Source organism: Eptatretus burgeri, chromosome 5 (genome assembly GCF_056783735.1).
Source record: "Eptatretus burgeri isolate ZD-2024b chromosome 5, Ebu_testis_v1, whole genome shotgun sequence".
Taxonomy (NCBI): domain Eukaryota; kingdom Metazoa; phylum Chordata; class Myxini; order Myxiniformes; family Myxinidae; genus Eptatretus; species Eptatretus burgeri.
The window spans coordinates 97,002,491-97,024,489 of record NC_140965.1 but is presented as its reverse complement, the minus strand read 5'-3'; the positions used below and the strand labels follow the sequence as shown (position 1 = coordinate 97,024,489).

General features: G+C 40.6%; 1 protein-coding gene across 22 annotated transcripts in view; it reads right to left on the bottom strand.

The window, feature by feature from the left end:
* Positions 1-21,999, bottom strand: part of LOC147027013 (uncharacterized) — a 227,166-nt gene that overhangs the window by 12,230 nt on the left and 192,937 nt on the right. For 8 of the 22 annotated variants that reach the window (XR_015058612.1, XR_015058616.1, XR_015058618.1 and 5 more), the window contains 5 exons: positions 10,625-11,929; positions 9,691-9,844; positions 9,290-9,418; positions 7,539-7,596; positions 2,412-2,494 (listed from right to left, as the gene is read on the bottom strand). The gene's annotated coding sequence lies outside the window, so the exon portion shown is untranslated. Of the gene's footprint in view, positions 1-1,665; positions 1,825-2,411; positions 2,495-3,838; positions 4,117-7,538; positions 7,597-9,289; positions 9,419-9,690; positions 9,845-10,624; positions 11,930-21,999 lie in introns of those variants that run through there. The other 14 variants (XR_015058625.1, XR_015058626.1, XR_015058619.1 and 11 more) reach the window with 13 other exon arrangements.

The following is a 21,999-nucleotide window of genomic DNA, read 5'->3' as shown; positions in this document are numbered from 1 at the left end:
CTGATGGTCGTTCATTCAACCAATCTCACACGTCAAACTCACTCATCCAACCAATCTGAACAATCCGACTCACTCATCCAACCAACCTCACCCATCAAACTCACACATCCGCCTTAAAATTAACTTATTATTTCATATTGCTAAAAAAAAAAAAACTTTGGAATAAAATATGTGGCTATTTCCTTTCTCCTTTGGCAAATCATTCTAAACCTGGATTAGCCATAGTGGCTAATTCCTTTCGAAAGCCAGAGCACACCCAGGGGACATATCCAGACGGTGGTTATGTCTGGATGTTTTTTTGTCTCTGGGTGTGTCCGAGCGGTGTTTGTCTCTGGCCAGCTTAGCTCCAGACGCGTCTGGGCGGTGCTTGTCTCTGGACGTGTCCGAGTGGTGTTTGTCTCCAAACGCGTCCGGGCAGTAATTAATGCTGTACTACATGTCTGCCTTCCCTTACTCTCACCTCACACTGTTTTCCGTTCTCCCATCCCTTCTCGATCCTCCACCTCTCTTCGCTCCGCCTCCCTCCTCTCTCCTCTCTCCCATCCCCTCTCTCCTCTTCTCCCACCCTCTTTTTCTCCATCCCCCCTTTCGTATACCCATCAGCAAAGTGACAGGTGGTATTTCCTCGTGTATAATAATACCCTCTTTTCTTGTTTCTAGGATCTTAATGTGATGATATCTTCTTGCTTCATAATTAAGTGTTCCAAGCAAATAAATATGTTCAATAAAGAGGCAAACCACCCTAAAGGATGTTAGCATCTCACAAAATCACAATTTATATTTAAAACAAACCTTCAGGTCCCCTCAAGGGCTCCCTCAACTAATGTTGAAGGATGTTTGGCACATTCACCATGACAGTTGCAAAGTGGATGTTAGTGAGAGCTAGCAGTCATAATAAAGAAACAAGTTTTGAACTGCTTGACCAAACAGACTGCTCATTATCTTTTATTTATCTCCAGGATGGCCTAGATGTACGCACACTCACCTTGAAGCTGTCTCGCTTGGGTTTGATTCCCAACCCAGCTATAAACTATCATCCTGGTGTTTCACAGGAAGGGTGATGCAACAATGTGTGTGTTGTCCCTTGGATGGATGTTAAACTGGCATCCAGTCTGCTGGAATCAGTTGGTGGACGTTAAAGATCCCACGGTGTCCTTCGTGAAGAGTATGCGAGTTATTGCCGGTACCGTGAACAAATTACAAATTTCTACCCTAACCAGCAGAGGGAGCCGCATTCATGGCACATCTGCACCCTCAGCCACTGATGCTACCCCACAGCCTTGTGCTGCAAACAGAAGAAGAGGAAGAATTTTGTCCAATTTACTATGCAATAGACAACACTACTGTTCTTACACCAAGGTAGTGCTACATTTGGGTTCGTTAAATAAAGGAATATCTTGTTCAACCTGTTTTTACAAACTCTCCTGTTGATAATGTGATCTTGTGTAGCAACACACAAATAATCGAAATTTAAAATAAAAATAAAAAAAACTTTAAAAAAATTCGATGTTAGGAGCAATATGTTAGGAATAGTTTCAATATATAAAACACTGAAAATAAAATGGAGGTTCCAACGTCTGAAGAAAGTTTGTTATGCGAGCAGTGATCACATGACACAAGCAATTGTAAAACAGAGGCAATAAAAGAAGGGAGGAGGGCACTCACCGTCTCTCTTTAATGTCCAAGGTGCTCACTGTACATGATATACACTGAAGAATGTTGGGAACCTGCTCGCAACGTTCGTCATAGGAAGGAAGTGTGCCAATGCAAGCCACCAAACCACGAACCTCACACCGTGTGGGTGTTATATCGGCTTCATTGGCTTCGCGTTACATTTCACTTAGTTCTCATGAAGCTTGTGGAGGACATTGAGCTTCAAAAATCAAGCATTAATTTGGGTGTAGAACATTCAACAGGGGGTACTCTGCTGTCGTAAATTAGTAAACCATACTTTCATAATACTTGTAGTAAAAACTGCATGATCGGTGATTTAATTCATGGATGCCAATGATGTAAGATCACAGTGTGCCCTTTTTTTTTTTAAGGGGGAGGTCATTATGTGCTAATATCCTGGCCAAATTCCCACGACCCACCCTAACATATAGCAACCTGTGACGGAGTGCCGACCTGTCCAGGGTTGTTTTGTTCTCTGCCGCATAAACTGCTACAGTACATAACCACTGCTCTGGTAACAGAAGTATGGTCGTGGATGTTGTTGATTATCCTCACCTTTAACATGCATTCGCTATTAATTCATGGGTATTAGATTTGCATTGATCATTGATGACTTGCTCAGGAGGTCCATAATGATTTGTACCACTTGAAGAAGTATACCTGAATTTTAATGGAGCCATACTTTGTGTAAATGAGAGTGTTAATTTTCATTTCAGCATGTGTACTAGTTAGCTCACCTGCAACGTAGTTCGGGGGAGCTTATGGGATGGCGCGTTGTCAGTCCGCTCATCCACAAACATTTGCAACTTCTTCTCTGAAACTACACATCCAGTTTCGATTAAACTTCACCACAACTGTCATCACCCGGTACGTACCAAAGTTTGTTCACTGCGTTGAAAAGAAAAGAAAAATTTCCATTAGGAGGTCTACGGGGGTTTCTCCTCGAAATAGGTATTTGCTTTCTTCTCAGAAACTCCACACATGATTTTTATGAAACTTGACCACAACCTTCATCACTCATGATGTACCAAAGTTTGTTCATGCTATTTAAAAAAAAAAAAAAAAAAAAAAAAAAAATATATATATATATATATATATATATATATATATATATATATATATATATCAGGGTCTAATGGGGTTTATGTGGAGGGTGGGGGTGGGGTTGCCCCCCAAAATAGGTATTTGTTCTGTTCTCAGTTACATCTTTGCTGGGTCAAACACGCCTACCAGTGGTTCCCTGGTTTTCTTATTCAGCCACTATCATATGAGCACCCAGAGGTATTGCCCTTTTTTTTTTGATGACAGTCTCGATGTAAAAATATAAAATCCTTTTAAATATAAAAATATGAGTTCCCTTTAAAGGAACTTCAACACATGGGGGAGGCCATTACTCCAATCAGACATGCACAATGGTTGCCAACCTATGGTTGTTTGTATGTGCCTTATCCTTTTTAAGTGCTGAGTATCAAGCAAGGAAGCAAGAGTTCCCTTTTTTAAATCATTGGTATGACTCGGCCAGAATTTGAACCACCAACCTCCAAAACTCAGAGGGGACACTCTAACTGTTGCACCCACGAGAGTTGTCTACTCATTGAAGTCTAAATTAAAGTATACTTTTGATACAAAAAAAACGTTTCCAACACAATCACTGTTGAAAAAGACATTGTCACCCTTATTTATGTTTTGGGCCATGGCATTGACTTTGCTTGATTGTACACAGTGCTCCAGAATCATTATTTTCTTCACTCGCACACATGACAGTGACCTGAAACTTTTGCTTGTGCATCTGACTTCAGCCGAATAGTAACAACTGCAATAAGACTTGTGTTCAATTCCACAACCATAAATAATTCGTTTTTTTTGTTTTTTTTGAAATTTTGTCCAAATAAAGCTCAAACGTTCAAATTGACTCGACCAATGATCCAGTTGCCTGAGATAATGGTGCAGTTGGTTATTGAAAGACCACCCAAGTGCCTTCCACCAGTAGAGGTCACTATGTACCATTGACGGCGTTTGAAATACATGATTGCCGGATTAAGGAAGTATGACACGATTGTTGTTGTGCGACGCATAACTAATAATTCAGTAATGTTTATTCAACCAGGCACAATTGTGTCATTGGTTGTTATTATTGCTTACTCTTGACAGTGATGAGGTTTTAAACAATGTGTTAATAGAGTCCGATTCTGATTATATGCGCCACTGACAAAACACAATTTGCTCCATATCTGATGAAAACTCCATTTTTGCGAAATCATGTTTAGACAATTCAAATTGTTATCGTCACTGAGAAGAATCGCTGTGCTTGGAAAATGTCAATTTGAAAATATGATGAAAAACGGGCTTGATATTACACTCCAGGGTGATTCGACTGCATCCAATCAAGGTATCAAGAGACTAGGTTGAGGGTTTCTGCTTCAATGGTACCGAGTGGGATATCTAAATCAGGATTAGACAACAAAAACAAAAAACAAAAAGGTAAATGTGATAGAATGCTCTACGATGAAACATAGCATAATTACTCTTCAATTTTGGTGGAGAATATTTACAGAGATGTCACTATGACATGGTCCTGTACAATAGGGTGCTGCAGAGGTAGTACGTCAATTAGCGTTTTGCTGCCTAGTTTAGGTTAGGTTCCACAACTGCAAGTGGTCGGAATGATGCTTCACGGGTAGGCCGTTGCATCGCAAGCTGTGCGCCATCCCTCGGATGGATGTTAAGCCAGGTGTGCCCTCTGCTAGCAGCACAAGCTGGGCGACTGACAAGAGGTAGTTCAAATTTTTAGAGCAAAAACAGCTGCTGAACAATGAGATACTGATTGAAAGCAATTTGATATGTTCTTCACTCTTCCTGAATTATTGGGTTTGAAGATGCAAATCATGTATGACTGTCAATTTTTATGCATGGTATCCCATGGTCTCCGCATGTTTTCGGCCGCACGATATACAAAGAAATCCGAGCCCACCAAACCACTCAAATTTGGCAAGTTGCGGTAAATATGTAATTACTTGAAGCGATTCAAACAAATCAGCCACAACACGGTCTGCACTTGAGTCGTGCCTCACAAAGTCCAAACTCCATGTTCACCTCCATTACTTCATACCCATTTTCTCTTATATTTGTGGAATCACCTTTCTGGGTCTGCCCTTCTGCTCCCTTCAATGACAACAGTTCATTGCAATCTCATTTTGTCTTCCATACCCACACATGATCATATTTTTCCATCCTTGCTGACCCTGTCCTCTTTTATTTATCTAACGTGCAACTCATCTATTCACATCGATAGTACTTATGTTTCCTTTGTCATCCAATTCCTCTCCATGTCAGTTTGTGAACCACTCTGTCATTCAATTTCTTGACCTCTGTTTGCTTTATAAAAATGCTATTCTATTTTTTCTGTACCTGCAGTGCATGCTTATTGTCACGTTTGGCTCTAATTTAAAACACAGCAATGGCGTGTATGTATATGCAGGCTCTGTGAGACCGAGTTTGGCTTTATGACAAAGAAATCCATTCAAAATCCATGCAGTTTTCTCAGAGCGATTGCAGTCCTGATGGTGAAGTAAAGCGACGTATCCTCTCTGCCTTTAAGTTGTTGGCTTTAATCATAATTGGCTTTAATAATAAACATCATACTACCAACTACCAAACTACCAAAACGGTAAAACTACCAAAATCAAAAATCACTGCTCATCTTCACTCTTTCATTCCTCTTTTTTCCCGCCTTTGGAATAAACTTCCTCACTCTATTCTTTCCCATTCTTCCCTCCAGGCTTTCAAAACAGCTGTTCACCACCACCTCTTATCTTCCCCCATCCAAATCCTCGATCTTTTCTACCCCCGATAATCCACCCAAGCCCACTTCCTTCATTTCTCCTGCTTTCCTTCCTGAAAGTCCCTGAAATGTCCATCTTCTCTTCGCCATGTTCCCCGTCCCATCCCCATCCCTCTCCCTTCCACAGTTCACCTAATGTGTCTGTTCCCCACTGTTTTGTCCCTTCCACTCCTGCCCCTCTTGTCTCATGCCTCCTTGCTGTGAGTTGTGTGTTAGCTCTCATACGAGCCTCGACCAAGGTATACCATGAGTTCTCTAAAAAGGATCTCAGACATAGGAGGAGGCCATGACGCTCATCAAATCTGCGTTGTGTTTAACAGCCTATGGTTGTTTGTGCATGCTCTCTCCTTTTTTTTAAAATGATGAGGATCAAGCAAGGAAGCTGCACATAACATTTTTCAAGTCTTTGGTATGACTCGGCTAGGGTTGAACTGCCGAGATCTCATAACTCAGAGTAGTAAGCATACCGATAACTTGTTTGATGCAATGGAGGTAACGTCCTCTACTTCCGTACAATGGTTGACGGCATGCTGTAGGTAGCGTAATCTTCATCGGGGAACTTTTCAACGCAAAAGTATTGCGTGAATTGATTATCTCCAATACAGTTAATGGATTGGTCAGTGATGGGAAGGATCAGTCTCTTGAGTGATTCTGTTGTCTCCTTGTTATTGCTGTAGAGATCCTCGACTGAATACCTGCCTCGAACCACATGTATGCTATTCCCTTCCTTAAGGCCCTGTCACACCTTGACGATTTAGCCAGCATATGCCTAACGTATGCAAAATTTGGCTAAAACGCTGGCACACGTCAAATACGGTATGGGTAAGTTTGTATACGTTAAGAGCACGCTGGCACACGTCGTAGTACGCTGGCTTTTTTTCGTAGTACGCTGGTATACGTCGTAGTACGCCGAGGTGTTAGACAAATTTTGCATGCTTGAAATTTTTCAACGTATGCCAGCGTATGACTCACACGTTCCGCATACGCTGGCCATAAGTTGTAGGCACGTTACGCGATCGTTGACACACGTCGACACACGTTACTTGTATGTTACTCATAAGTCGAAACACGTCAATGTAATGGTTAGCGTCAGTGTTCCAGACTCCCTGGTTTTTTTTTTTCTTCTTCGGTATGACGTTGATGTTGACACTTCGATTTCTAGTGCGGTTATAATATAATATAATTAATAGGCTGCCGCTCAACGATTTAAATCATAACCGCACTAGAAATCGAAGTGTCAACATCACCGTCATACCGAAGAGAAAAACAAAACCAAAAAAAAACAGGAGTCTGGAACACTGACGCTAACCATTACGTCGACGTGTTTCGACTTATGAGTAACGTACAAGTAACGTGTGTCAATGATCGCGTAGCGTGCCTACAACTTATGCCAGCGTATGCGGAACGTGTGTCATACGCCGAGTACGTCGAGAAATTTTCAACATGCTGAAAATTTCTCGACGTACTCGGCATATGACGACGTATGTCAGCGTACTACGACGTATGCCAGCGTGCTCTTAACGTATACAAAACTTACCCATAATGTATTTGACGTGTGCCAGCTTGGTTCGGCAAATTTTTCATACGTCGGCATACGCTGGCTAAAATGTCAAGGTGTGACAGCGGCTTCACATTTGATGTCTAGTGCGGTTATGATTCGAATCGTCGAGCCGCAGCCTATGAATAGCCTACGCCACGTGATCGTCGGCGATACACTGCCGCGCGCTATGCATAAGTTAGACTATCGTTGGGCATACGTTGTGAACGCCGACAACACGCTCAGCAATCGTTGGTATAAGTTATCTATATGTGATTGAAACCTTCTGTGTACGTTACTAATACATTATGCATACGTCCAACACAATATTATACGCCCAAAACTAAAATAAAAAAAACATCAATAGTTCAGCGTACGCCAGCGTTTTACATACATTTTGATACCTTGCCATATGCTAGCTAAAACGTCAAGGTGTGACGGGGCCCTTAGCGAAATTGGATTCCAGAGGTCGAGTGACCAAAGTACCTTCGGAGATGCGTGAGGAAGCTTCTGAAGAACAGCAACGATGAAGATCACACCACCTCTGAAGTTGTGCAACATGAAAGAAGAAGAAGAAGAAGAAGAAGAATATCTGAAGTTAGCACTTGCTGTTGTATTTTAGAAGTCTCATGAGATCATTTTTAATCTTTTTATTCTCCAAAATATACCGATTTGCAAGCTATACGTGGTATTTCTTGTTTTATTTGTACAGTACACCTTCCTGTGTGAGTGACTAATCCAGTAATTATCATAATCTTTGCTTGTTTGTGTGAATTATTAGCTCACCTGGACTTGAGCTTATGCGATCGAGCAGTGTCCGTAGGTGAGTCAGTCAGTCGGTAAACACTTCAGTCATTATCGTTTTAACCAAAAAAAATGATTTTGATGAAACTTGGCCACAAGTTTCATACCGGATGCCTAATTAAGGTGCATTGTCCGCATCAAAATCTGCACTCATTAATGGGTTTACGGGGGATTTTTTGACCCCCCCCCAAAAAAAGGTATTTGCTCTCTTCTCCAAAACTACACCTACAATTTTGATGAAACTTGTCAACACTCTTCACTGGTGATGTACCAAAGTGTATCGACCACATCAAAATTTGCACTCATTAAGGGGATATACGGGGAGGGGGGGTTGACCCCCAAAATAGGTATTTGCTCTTTTCTTCGAAACTACAAACACAATTTGAATGAAACTTGACCACAACTTTCATCACCCATAATGTACCAAAGTTTATCAACCGTATCAAAATCTGCACTCATTAAACGGATCTATGGGGGTGGAGAGGGGGGTTGACCCCCAAAATAGGTATTTTCTCTCTTCTCGGAAACTACACACATAATTTTGATGAAACTTGACGACAACCTTCATCACCTATGATGTACCAAAGTTTATCAACTGCATCAAAATCTGCACTCATTGAGGGGGTCTATTGGGGGGGGGGTGGTTGACTCCAGAAATAGGGATTTGGTCTCTTCTCTAAAACTACACACATAATTTTGATGAAATGACTGCAACCTTCATCACCAATTATGTACCAAAGTTTATTCATGGCATTATAGAAATCAGGGTTCTAGGGGGTTTGAATGACTGTTGCTCCTGATCCAGCTGAGCTTCAAGACAGGTGGTCATATTTTTTATCTTTGGTAGTGTTTCTTCGTTGTGCTATATAGTATATACTTGTATCTGTCTCTTCATAAGCGCAATTTTCTACCACACAGGTCGAGGTGCTTTCTCAACGGTTGAGTGTGAAGGATGAATAATTCAATAAGGTACTTTCAGAAGATCTCAAAAACGTTAGGTACGAACAAGTTATCAGAAGTGGAACTTCAGATCGAGGAACAACAGCATGAGGAAGAGCTACAGAAGGACCTTGACAGCTGCCAACAAGTAAGGAACTGTGATCAAACATGTGGGACTACAAATGCCAAAGGGATGAACATCATGTTCACCTCCAGATGTTCTGATGAATTTTAACCCCTTCCTGGAACCATGCTGCTAATGTGACATATTCAAATGGAAGTCTGTTTTTTGAAATTTATGAAATGCCATGTGAACATTGCACCTTTAACCAGAGTTGATCCCATTTTGGACTTGAGAGGGACATCTCCAGAAAGTCTTGATGCTTACTAAGGATTACGAGTGCTCAATTGTGAGCTGTGTGGTCTTGAATTTGCTTTCAAATCTGTCATTTTATTTATTTCTGGTTATGTAGAACAGAAAACTGAAACTTTACTGTCAATGACACGGTCGTGTTTCTGCCGCACAGGTTGAGGTGCTTTCGCAATGGTTGAATGTGAAGGATAAGGTACTTTCGGAGGATCACGCACACCCTGGGAGCAAGTTTTCTGAATTGGAGCAGCAGCTGCAAGAACAGTAACAGAAGCAGGAGCAACATGATGTGATTACCACCAACAAGCAACCATTATGTAATAATATGGGACTTGCTCTCGACTGTCTAACCTTTGAACACAAAATAACAGATACTTACGACTTAAACATGTTTCCCTTGATGCGTGCTGACGTGTTTTAAAAAACTTGCACGACATGCTGCTGATGGCGGATTAGCAATATAAGGACAACTGCTGGGAAGCAGTGGTCTTTAAAAATAACGGAGCCATAAAAGCAATGTACCACCTGTACAGTTAGGGTGCAGCAACGAAAACAGGAACTCCAGCAGGAGCCACGTTCACAGCTAACGTTCGAGTGAGAGAAGAAACAGGAGTAACGGATGTGTCGTGAGAACTTACAGCAGCATCCACTGCAGTGAAAGAGGGTACTGCAGCACAATCTCATCAACCCAACAGAAATACTACCGTTACGAGCTGATGTGAAAACAGACAAAACAACCTTGTCAGTCAGTCATCAAAAGCTTGAAAACAACTCTCACTACTGAACCTTCGAATCATTTTATAATCTGGTTTTACATTATAACACTAAATTTATTGGTTAAGAGCTTGTCCTTGGGGACGGATTAATTCCTTTGAAAATGGCGCATTTTAGAACAACTTTTAATATTGACTTACACGAGGAGGCACTACATGGTAAACATTTCCATTGGGAGAATTTGTGTCCACCCTCATCCTGAACCCCAGGGACTATTAATTTATTTTAAAAAATTTACCTGCTACAACTTTCCCATGCACACCCCAAGTACAACCACAAGTTTTCAACTCCTTCTGTGCAGCAGTTCAGGAATGCAATCGACGTCAAACATACAAACAAACAAGAAAGACGTTGTGCACACAGATAAACAAACAGGAAAGATGAGCAGAGCACGATACTTGGGAAACCCATGAAACAAATTTGACCTTAAAAATAAATGGTGGTTCAATTCAATGTCCAAATAGGCAAATCTTATTCAAATTTCAAATCAATCGGATGAAAATTGACTATTTTAGAAATTACACCTAAGTTGTTGACCTTAGACTGAGCTTGCACACACACACACACACACACACACACACACACACACACACACACACACACACACACACACACACACACACACACACACACACACACACACACACACACACACACACACACACACACACACACACACACACACCTCTTTTTTCTGGAGTGCAGGACTGTTGAGGAGGTATTCTATAACAAATCTGCATGATTTATTCCTTCCTTGGCCGTCTTCTTCCTTCATTCTGTCACCAATGAAAGCCTCGATCATACGGTCAATGTTGTCATGTAACTATCATCATATGGTCACACGAAAACCACCATCATAACCTATATTCTTGTAACTCCATTTATCAGGAACCAAGTGAGAATGAAGAACCATTACTCTGTGAGTTAAAATGATTTTTATAATGCAGCATTTATTTACCTATCCAATGGTGTTGTCATGATATCATGTCAAACATCACTACTTACTGAAAGCACAGACATCTCACTCTCTCCTCAACTCGAAGTTAAGGCTGTTACAGTAATCACACATTCTCATCTCAGGATGTGTGTTGTAGCTATCCACAGCTTTCAATTACTACCTTGTCATACAGATTTATTTATTTACTTATTTCATGGAAATCACCCCCAAACAAGGCATGAAGCCATTCTCGGTAAGGGGCTAAGGGAAGGTTAGATAAATATAAGGATAAAAGCAAAACAAAATAAAAGAAAGAGAAAAATAACAAGAAAACATCCAAAACACAGGAAGTATCAGAAATCAGATGTCAGATGAAATGCAATGTCACCTCAAACATGAATGAAGTTGGAATTGACATTCCTCTTAAAGCTGGGCAGATTGTAGGATAATGGGAAGCACATTCCAGGTTGTGAATACCAAAGCAAGACAGCACGAGGGATAAAACGATCTGCATAGCCTTTCGTTCTGCACTTTGGATCAGCTATAGTGCATGGATGTGCAGAGATTGCAAACCGAGTCTTGTGTCCAAACACTCGTACAGAAGGAACCAAATTAGAAAGTCCAGCAGAACATTTCCCATGAAAATATCTGCAAAACTAACAAAGAGTGGCAACTGACCTACGGTGAGAGAGCAGTTCAAGAGTTGAACCCATCTCCACACCAACCAGATTAACTATGCTTTCTGAAGCCTATCAAGTAAAGATAAGTGGCAGGTTGGTGCTCCAGCCCAAATGGGGCAACAGTACTCCAGCCCAAAGGGGGCAACAGTACTCCATGAGGGGATGTATAGTTGTCTTATACAGGTACAAAACAGCATTAGGAGGTAAATACCTCTGCATTCGATAAAGACAACCAACTCACTTGGAGGCACTCTTAGCAAGACCAGAAATGTACTTATCCCAACGGATGTTAGAGGAGATGTCCAGATCAAGAAGGCAAAGCTCAGATGATTCTGCTCAGGTTGAAGACTCCATGTGCACAGAAGAGAAAGACCTGTTTATAGAGCAAGACATGGACAACAATTTAGTTTTCTTTGCATTGAAGGTTACCAGCCAGTCATGCCCCCACTTAAAGACATTCTCTAAATCATTGTCCGGTGAAACTCCAACCTCATTATGAGTAGTGTTGAGTGAATCAGATTTGCAGTAAAGTTAGGAGTTTTCAGCATACATGGCTAGCTGAGACAGACCATTATCAGGAAGATCATTGATATACACAAGGAACAAAGTAGGACCAAGGACAGAGCCATGCGGAACACCAGAATTGATGGAGCTAGTAGGAGAAGAGTACCAGCTTCATCTTGCGATTTGTAAGGAAAGCTGAAATGATTGAATGCATCACTCAGATACACTATACCACTGAAGCTAGTGGAGCAGACCCTTGTGCCACACTTTGTCAAAGGCTTTTGAGATATCCAAAGCAACTAATCGAGCTTCACCCTTGAGCTCCTGTGCCCTGTTGAAATGATCAGTAATGAAGCACAGCAGATCACCAGTAGAAAGAGAATGGTGAAAGCCATACTGGCAGTCACTGAGAAGTTCATTGTCCTCCAGATGGCTGAGAAGTTGTTCATTGATGAAGCATTCAAATACCTTACTTATGACAGGAAGCAGGCTGATATAGGGCGAAAGTTACTTGGCTCAGAATGCTCACCAGCACCCTTGAAAACAGTGACAAGAGAAGCCACTTTCCAGGATGAAGGAAACACCTAAGCAGATAAGCACATGATTCCACAGGATTTGATGATTACCTCTCAATAATTCCACATCAAACAATCCCAACTGTTATCCTGGGTGACTTCAATGATGAACTGCTATCAGCCACTATCCAATCACAATGACTGAGGTTCATGTCCTCAAAAGGATTCTCATAGCTTGTGAAAGTGTGCACCACAGACCCGGGATCTCTGCTGGATCACATCCACCACAACAGCTCAAGCACCACCACATTTGTTGATGTTGTGGATGTCTACTACTCAGATCATGATGCTATTAATATATCTCTACGTGCTTAAGCTACCTTGCATTCACTTTATTTAGCAGTACTTGGACAAAGTATGCAGCATTTTATGCCATCACGACCAATCAAATTTTCTGCTCATAGACCTCACCCATGTCCTTGTTTCTCAGGACAGTGCGCCTGTGTGGGGTAATGTGCTCTGTGAACTCTCTAGTTACCTCTGCTACCAAAGGTGGAAGAAGGTTATGTTTTCACCCCTGTCTGTATGTCTGTTTGGTACTTGCAAAATCGAAGGTTTGTAAGAATATTGGTCAGTCAACTTTGTTGTTCTGTTTGTTACTTGGTAAAAAACATTTTTGTTGAGAAGTATGTTGATCGCTTCCGTTTGTTTGTCTGTTCGCTCACCTTTAATTGTCTACAGATCACAATTTTAAACCGATCCTCACTAAACTTCACCAAATTGTAGAGTTGGTGGTCTGGCAAAATCCTATTTGTTCAAAAAAGGTCAAAAGGCCATCATAGGCCAAAAGACAACTTTTTCAGATTTCTAAATTCCTCAATTTTCATTCAATTGACTTGAAATTTGAACAGGATTTGCATATCAGCTCCCTGAATTCAACCACCTATTTTGAGGTCAACTTATGCCAAAAGGTCAGCATCGGGAAAATTTCTAAAATCCTCAATTTTAATCCAATTAACTTGAAATTTGAAGAGGATTTGCATATCAAGTCACTGAGTTCAATCACCAATTATTTTCAAGATCAAATTTGTTTGAGGGATTTTGCAAGTATCATGCTCTGCCCGACGTCTATCTTGTCTGTTTGTGCGCAGGATATCTGAAAAAGTTTTGGACGGATTCAGGTGAAATTTTGTGGGAAGGTTGGGTGTGTGACAATGACTGATTCGATTTTGGTGAAGATTCGGATCCGGAACTAGAATATTTAAAAGTCATTCTCCACCGTTGATAGTGCCAAAAATGATATACAGTATTGCACGATATCTCAAAGTAATGGACGGATTCGGACGAAACTTGGTGGACACGTTGGGTGTGTGACAAGGACGAATTGATTCGATTTTAGGGAAGATCTGAATCCAGATCCGGATACGAGATTTTTTTCTTAATTTTTAAAGTGATTTTTCACTGTTGAGATGGGGCCAAAATCGATATGCACCACGATATTTAAAAAATTTATGGGCCCGATATGTTCTAATGGATCAGGCATTGTGTGGTGGAGGTATGCGCTCTATCAAGTGCCCTTCTAGTTTTGTTTTGCGATCATCAAAAAGGTTTTGGTGCACAGAAAACATTTTTTGAAGCGACACAATAGTCAGGTTCCTTGTGTCCATAATTTGACGTTCGTTGGAATTTTTTGGAGAGTAGCTAACCCCAACATTTTTGGAAAGCTTAAACAATACCAAAACAGAAAATCCACGGTTCACATTTTTCAATGCATATAATGTGGTCAAATAGGTCGTTTTGGGGGTAAAAACCCGTTTTTTTGTATTTAGCTCTGAAAATCAAAAATTAATCGCAAGCAAGCAACTGATGATGCATAATTGTTAACTAGAGGACAGTTCTAAATATAGAATACATATATCTGTATTTTGAGCAATGGTTGCCATGGAAACAGCTATCATTTTGTCAAATTACCGTTTATTTAATGTATTGCTTTCAAATCTTGAAACAAGTAATGCATGAATATGGTGATCAGTGAAATGGATGTTCTGGATGTTGTGGCAAGAACCAGAACATCCGTATCAGGTGAGAATATCGTCAGCTCAAAATCTCCCGTGTGTTGCTGTGATGCAGCTATTGCTTGCTGGATCATCAACGTATCGGCCTCCTCATGGTTATTCGCCTCAAATTGGAGACCCCTGTTGCTCGACGTCCGCCCAGATGCCGAAACGACTGCCACCTTTGTTGAACCGCGGTTGTATTCTAGAGTTTTCTCTGCCAAGTACTCCGTCAGATCAGCCTTGGTTTGATCATGGGTCAGAAATCGACTCATCATGATGTGTTTGATACTGGTATCATCCTTGACCTGATATTGGACTGGTGCCTTTCCTTGACGTCGTTTGTCTCTGGTTGTGCTCTTGAGGGAATCTTGCTTGTACGTATCAAAAACAAGAATTACATGGTCGAAGCCTCTGTTCAGACTCATCACCCTATCATTGAAACAATCACTGAGGTCCTTCACCGTCACGACCATTGCTGGTTTCTTGGTCATTTTCTGGACAACTACCATTCCATCCATGACTGCCACCTTCGTGCTGGTACTGCCATCAATTACAGCATCAGCGGGTGCTGGTTCCATGTGTGTGGCATCAAGCTCATCTTCTGGTAAAGACGGTTCCTTGTTGGCAAACTTCTCCAAGTTGTGGATTAGCGTCGATTTGTCGGTGCATGACAGTAAGCTACCGTTTGGTGCAAACAGGGCCCTCGGTGTCACAGTGAATTCAAAGTTGCCAATTGCATCCTTCTGGTCGACGTCCCTGCTGGATCTGGAGAGTACCATCAGTCTACCATACAAACCCTTGGTTTCTTTTAGATCTACTGTCTTGTCCCTGATCTTGATTGCTCGTGTTGTATTGCCAGACATCTACATTCTGTTCTTCTCCTTCTTCACTGGCGCCCATAGGCTGACATCACCATTGATCCGTTTAGCAACAAAATCTTCATAGAGATTCTGTCCCGTTTCATCAATGTTCAGTATCTGTGGTACAAATTCTTCTGGCACATAAGCGTGGGTGACCACATTGAAGAGCCGGTTACCTTCAACTTCAAATGGATTTTCATGACTAAGTATGGCAACCTTGATTCGGTCAATTGCATTTTGTTCACGCTTGATGACACTTGGAAACAGGCCATGGTGCTCAGTGATCTCACTTTCCTTCAGACCAAACTGTCCCTTAAACTCGCAAGACAGTTCAGGTGCAACCAAGAAGAATCGCTGTCTGGCATTTGCATTATTTGATATGCCAATCAGACCAGAGTGAACCTTCAGCAACCTGTTCAGATGGTCAACAGCGTGGTCTGCTCCGATCGATACAAATGGGATAGTATTCTTGGTAACCGAAATATTGCCTGCTTTGAGCTCCCTCCAGGTCTCTGGATGGCTGGTCTTAAGTGCATACTTGTCAGATATGTACTTGATTCTGTCCATGGCAAAAAATCTTGCCGATTTCTTCACCGGCTTGAAGATGAAGGTTTCAGTCGGCATTCCGAGATGCTGCAACAAAATGCAGAATTGCCTCTACTCTGTGGAGATCGTTCATCATGGCCTTGAACATGGCATTCTTTGAGCGACTAGCCTCCCATTCCTGAAGTCTCTCAAACAAGTTCTCATTGATGATGACTTGGAGCAGACAGTTGCATCAGAGCAGACAGTCACGCTACGCCCAGCAACCGTAACCTGAGGCGATGGCATGGCGTCGCGATGTGGCATCACCTATGCTCCCTACAAGATCATACTTACAATACATCAAACTACAAAAACTTAAAATCAAACGTTTTACTACTGAAGGTGCCGAAACCTTCTGATATTGAACAACAGACACATCAATGTTTCATTGCACAGATGGCCGTTTCCATGGCAACCAACTGTTCCAATACTTGAAAATCATAACACTTATGTGTAAGTTAGTCATGGTCACTAGATTTAACAATTATTTAGGCCATCCGATGGAAAATATAATTAAAAAAAATATATATTAAAAAATGGCAATTCCACTCCAAAAATGCTGTTTCCATGGTGACCGACAGTCAAAATGCAACATTTTATTATCTTATAAATTCCATTGTTAGCCATTTAACAGTAATCCATCATCAGTTGGTTATTTTGTATTGTTTCAGATTTTTTTTAAATTGGAATTCAAAAAAAGCAGTTTTCACCCCAAAACGACCTTTCCAAAAGTTGAAAAAAAATGTGAAACATCATTTTTTTTTTAATTTTAATAGATTTTAAACTTCTCAAAAATCTATAGGTTTGCTACTCTCCAAAAAATTCCAACGAAATTACACAAGGAACCTGACTACAAATGTCTTTATGAAAAATATATGGCATCCTTCCATGCATTATTGAGGGCTAGCTTAAAGATGGGCATACACTGGGGAATATGTTGTGTTTTGGGGTTGTGTATAACCTCTGTTTCTCTTCAGGACAGTCAGCATCGATTGATAGATTTTGAAAATAACTCACCTCCACCTGAATCCTCCCACAGCTGAGCTTCACCCCTACCTTCATCAAAGACATATTATATTGGTCCTATCAGTGAGCAGAAACAGAGGGTTGGCAGAATGGCCTGGAGGTACGCATGCTCACTTCTCTGCTGTCTCGCCTGGGCTTGAATCTCGGCCCAGCTATAAAACTGTCGGCCTGGTGATTCACAGGCACGTTGAGGCATCAATGTGTGTGCTATCCCTCGAATGACTGGTGTCCATCTGCCGACATTAGTTGAAGGACGTTAAAGATCCCACGGTGTCCTTCATGAAGAGTAGGTGAGCTACCGCCGGCACCCTGAACAAATTACAAATACCTGCCCTAATCTTAGTCGAACGTGAGACTTGGCCAGCCAGTTTGTAAAAAAAAAACCTCGGCTGAGCTTCCCCCAGCCAACCTCACAAGAACGTGGGAATAATTGTGGCTGTTAAAAATAAGTAAGTGGAAACAGGCAAAGATTTTATATTGGCGTCTCCCACAATGAGGCCAAAGCACAGGGTAGACAGGTCAGTGGCCTCATATACTTTTCTCATCTATCCTTCGGTCCCTCTGCTTCTCAGCCCTTCAACCCCTCCCTGTTCTTACAGGATGGATACGTTGTAAAAAAAGTAGAGCCTCTATATACGATGAGTAGTGACAATTTGCAATTAGAAGCCATTTTGTACCCATCGAGCAACGAACCTGCACCCATTGTGCGTGAAGCGTAATGTGCCCGTTTTCTCATCAAGTTGTCTTTCTCTGTGCCCAAAAGGAAGATTGTGTTACTTAATGATGTATTTTCATTGTTCTAACACGTCACAATAAGCATACAGTCAGATAGAATTGATTTAACCTTCAAACATATCACAGAAATCATTGGTCAATGAAGCGTAATGTGCGAGTAAAGGTTCACACTGATGAGTGCCTGATTTGAGGTGTACAGAGTGAGTGAGTAGACGAAACACCTTGGTGGTGACAGAATGCAGAAATTTGAAAGAAGTGGAAGAAGAAAAGGGAAAGAGGAAAATTGAAACAAACCATCCATGCCAGATGCACACATCATCAAGAGAGTATAGAATTAAAAAAAGAACAATTACGAATGAAAAAAAGAGAAAGAGCTTGGAAATTATGTGCTCTGTCTGAAGGATTGATCGATTGTGTGCTCTGTCTGAAGGCAGGTCATTGGCTGCGTGGCACGGGTGATACTGGGTGGTTTGCAATTGCCTTCCCAGCAGCTAGTCAGGGCAGGGATTTGTAATTTGCCCAGAATGCAGGTGATAACTCCCCTCTCTTGGCGAAGGACACCGTGTGATCTTGAACATCCACCAACAAATGATAGTAGATGGGACACCCGGCCTGATGTCCATTTGATGGACAGCACAATCATTCATGAATCACCCTACCTGTGAAACACTGGGATGACAGTTCGTAGCTGGGTCTGGATTTGAACCTAAACAGGTAAGAGGTGAGTGTGCGACCCTTTCGGCCATCCTGCCAGCCCCCTTTAAACGAAGATATGGAAAGGGAAAGTTTTTCTTTGCAATCAAATGGAACAGGAAAGAAGAAATTTAGAAAGAACAAAGGAGGGTGATATTAAAATGGAGATAAGCCAAAAGTGAAGGGGATATTTCTTTCCAACTCTTCGTTTCTTTTCACATCAGTACTGTGCCACTGAAAACGTGCATGTCCATGTAATAGTTCATTCATTTCTATTTTCATAAAACGTCTCACTAACCCTGTCACTAACCATGTCATGGACCATGATGTTAACCAATGTTCACCGCAACACTTCGACTAATTAGATAATTCAAATAAATGAACAAACTTTCCTTACAGACACACAAGTGACATGTTTACTTACAATCAATTTTGTCAGGATGTTCTTGATATCTGATCGATTAATTATCTATAGATGTTTCCATGACTACGTCCACCACCGATGATGGAATGGAAGGAGGTTGTGTTTTCCCCCCTGTCTATCTGTCTGTCTGTCTGTGAGCAGGATATCTCAAAATGTTGCCGACGGATTCGGTCAAAACCAGGTGGACAGGTTGGTTGTGTGACGAGGACAAATTCATTCGATATTGGTGAAAACCTGAATTCGGTTTCGAGAATTTATTAAAAATTTTCAACTGATTCTTCACCATTGAAAGATAGAGCCAAAAATAATATATTTCACGGTATCTCAAAAAGTTGTGGACGAATTATGACACAACTATGTGAATGAGTTAGTTAGGTGACAAGAACAAACCGATTCGATTTTGGTTTAGGTTCGGATCCAGATCCGACCTACAGGTGGGATACAAAATGTAAATTGTTCAGCCTGGCGGAGGTATGCGCTCTACCGAGTGCCATTCTACTTTCTCATATAATCAAAACTGATGCATTAACAAACATCCTCACACTGAAACGGAAGACTAATAAGGAACCCAAAGAAGTAAAGAGGAAAGATGGAGTCATCAGGGGAACCCGGATAGGATTCATGTTTCAGCGACGACTCCACTACCCTCAAACTCGTCCAGGCGCAGCCAAGTGGGCCTTACAGAAAATTTTCTGCAATAATTCACTTCTCCTTAGAGAGATGGATTAAAAAAAACAGAGGAATAGAGAGGAAAAGGGATGAAAGAGAATTATGGGGGAAAAAAGTCGAAAGAAGTATGAAAGGAACAAAGAACAAGGATGTCCGGAAGAACCCGGACAGATAGATTCTCCTTTCTAATTGTATAATCAGAAGTGAAATCAGCTGATCAATTACAAAGATATTGATCTTCAAATCGACAAGGGTGATTATTAATTATATTTATTTGTAAAGCTCCATCTCTCGGTGAAAAGTGGAAATTTGTTCAAACTACATCAATTTACACGTAAATTAAGTTTTTTTTTTCCATAGAAAATGAATTCTTATGACAACAAAGGATATAATTTCCTTTTGGCCTTATAAATGAATGCTATTATTGTTTGTAGATCATCGTTCATTCATAAATAGTAATTAATTTAAATAATTTATGAGTGCTTTGTTTGGAAAAGCAATGTCGGGAAGTTTTGTGTTCTTGCCTTTTAACTTTGATACAAATGATATATATATATAATCATGCTCATGTTGCATATCTAGTCAATAATGACTGATGTACATATGATGACGATGACTAAGATGCAAATAATGATGATAATGATAAAAGTTAACAGGAATGGTTTGAATAACAACACTGGGCTGCATTTGAAATATTTTTTTCGGAGGTCGAGGTTTTCTCAACGGTACCTATATGTTTTTTGCATGCTGAAGTCAGAAATGTATCTAATTTCGCTCAATCAGGTCAAGTTTTTCTATCTATCTCAATTTTAAGGATTTTCTATCTCAATTTTAAAGAAAAAAAAATAATCAAAATTTTTGTTTTTTTTAATTAGCATTTTTAAAATTCAAAATCAGACTTACATTGACAGAAAATGTACAAACTATACATATAATGACACACAAGTACACTTAATGTGGAAGAAAGTGCCTTCTCAATTACTTTCATTTCAATTGCAGAAAAAAATATAGATAAATCGTTGTTTCTGGCAACACCCAACTTCAGTCGCTCCAGCAGTCGCTGTTTTCCTTCGTCTTTTTAATGTTGAATTTCACATTAACGGTACTTGTGCGTCATTTTATATATATAATTTGTACATTTTCTGTCAATGTACGTCTGATTTTGAATTTAAAAAATGCTAGTTAAAAAAACAAAAATTTTGATTTTTTTTTTCCTTAAAATTGAGATAGCATAAAAACTTCACCTGATTGAGCGAAATGAGATACATTTCTAAATTCAGCATGCAAAAAGCATATGATAACCGTTGAGAAAACCTCAACCTTTGAAATGACGCAGACCAGTGTAATGAATGCTTGTTTGATGAACGAAGAACCATTTCCACAGTTCATCGCATGGCAACCACACGCAGGGATACACTTCAAACCTTACCTGCAACACTTACATTTTCTCCTCAATAAATACTCGTATGATTTAAATAAAGAAAGAAGACATCACTCAGCTTATGAAATCGTGTCCACAGGTCAAATAATCCCAATTATCCTCCACTCAGGAAACACGATGTTGTTACATTATTCCTATCAGAGTAAATATCACTGACAATGAATGCAACATATCAAGACCTGTATGAGATGTTCCAAAGCAATCAATTTGAAGCAAGATATCACTTTACAAATTATGTTCTGACTTGTCTTAATTTGGAATGGTATTCACCTGTGTACTATCACATCTCCAGGAACACATGAACACATGCATAAAAGTTTGACATGTCAAATAAAAGCCTATACCACTGGCTAGCTGGATTGCTGCAGTTAATCACATGGCAACAACATGCAGGGATACACTTCAAACCTTTCCTGGAACACTTTCAGCTTGCTGCGTTACCTTTTGATTTACATCCACACGTCATGGGTTTGAGACAAACATCTGGAAGAGGAGATAACCTTCTTCATACGACTTGTAGAGATGTCCAATCTTTACTCCAGGTGGATGCATTGTTAGGGTGCATGATCTCTGTCACCTCTTGGTCTGCCTGAAGCCAAATATTTGCCGAGTAGGTTGCATGTGCAACATGCACTTCCAATGAATCGCTTGTTCGTTGGAACAACTCTAGGCCCTCGTTGGCCTTTCCAAAGAGTATAAAATGAGTTTGATTGATGGATCCTGTATGAGAAACATCGCAGATGTAACAGGCAAACTGCTCAGTTTAAGTAAATGCTCCATCATGACAGATACCTCTTGAAGAAGTCCTTTTAATCAAGTTTTTGTGTCTTACTATCTGCCATGATCTTTCGTGGGAAACACACATTTCCAAGCTGGCCAGTCCAAAGCCAGCCGACTGGGCATCCTCCATCGTGCAAAGTCCTTTTTTGGCACA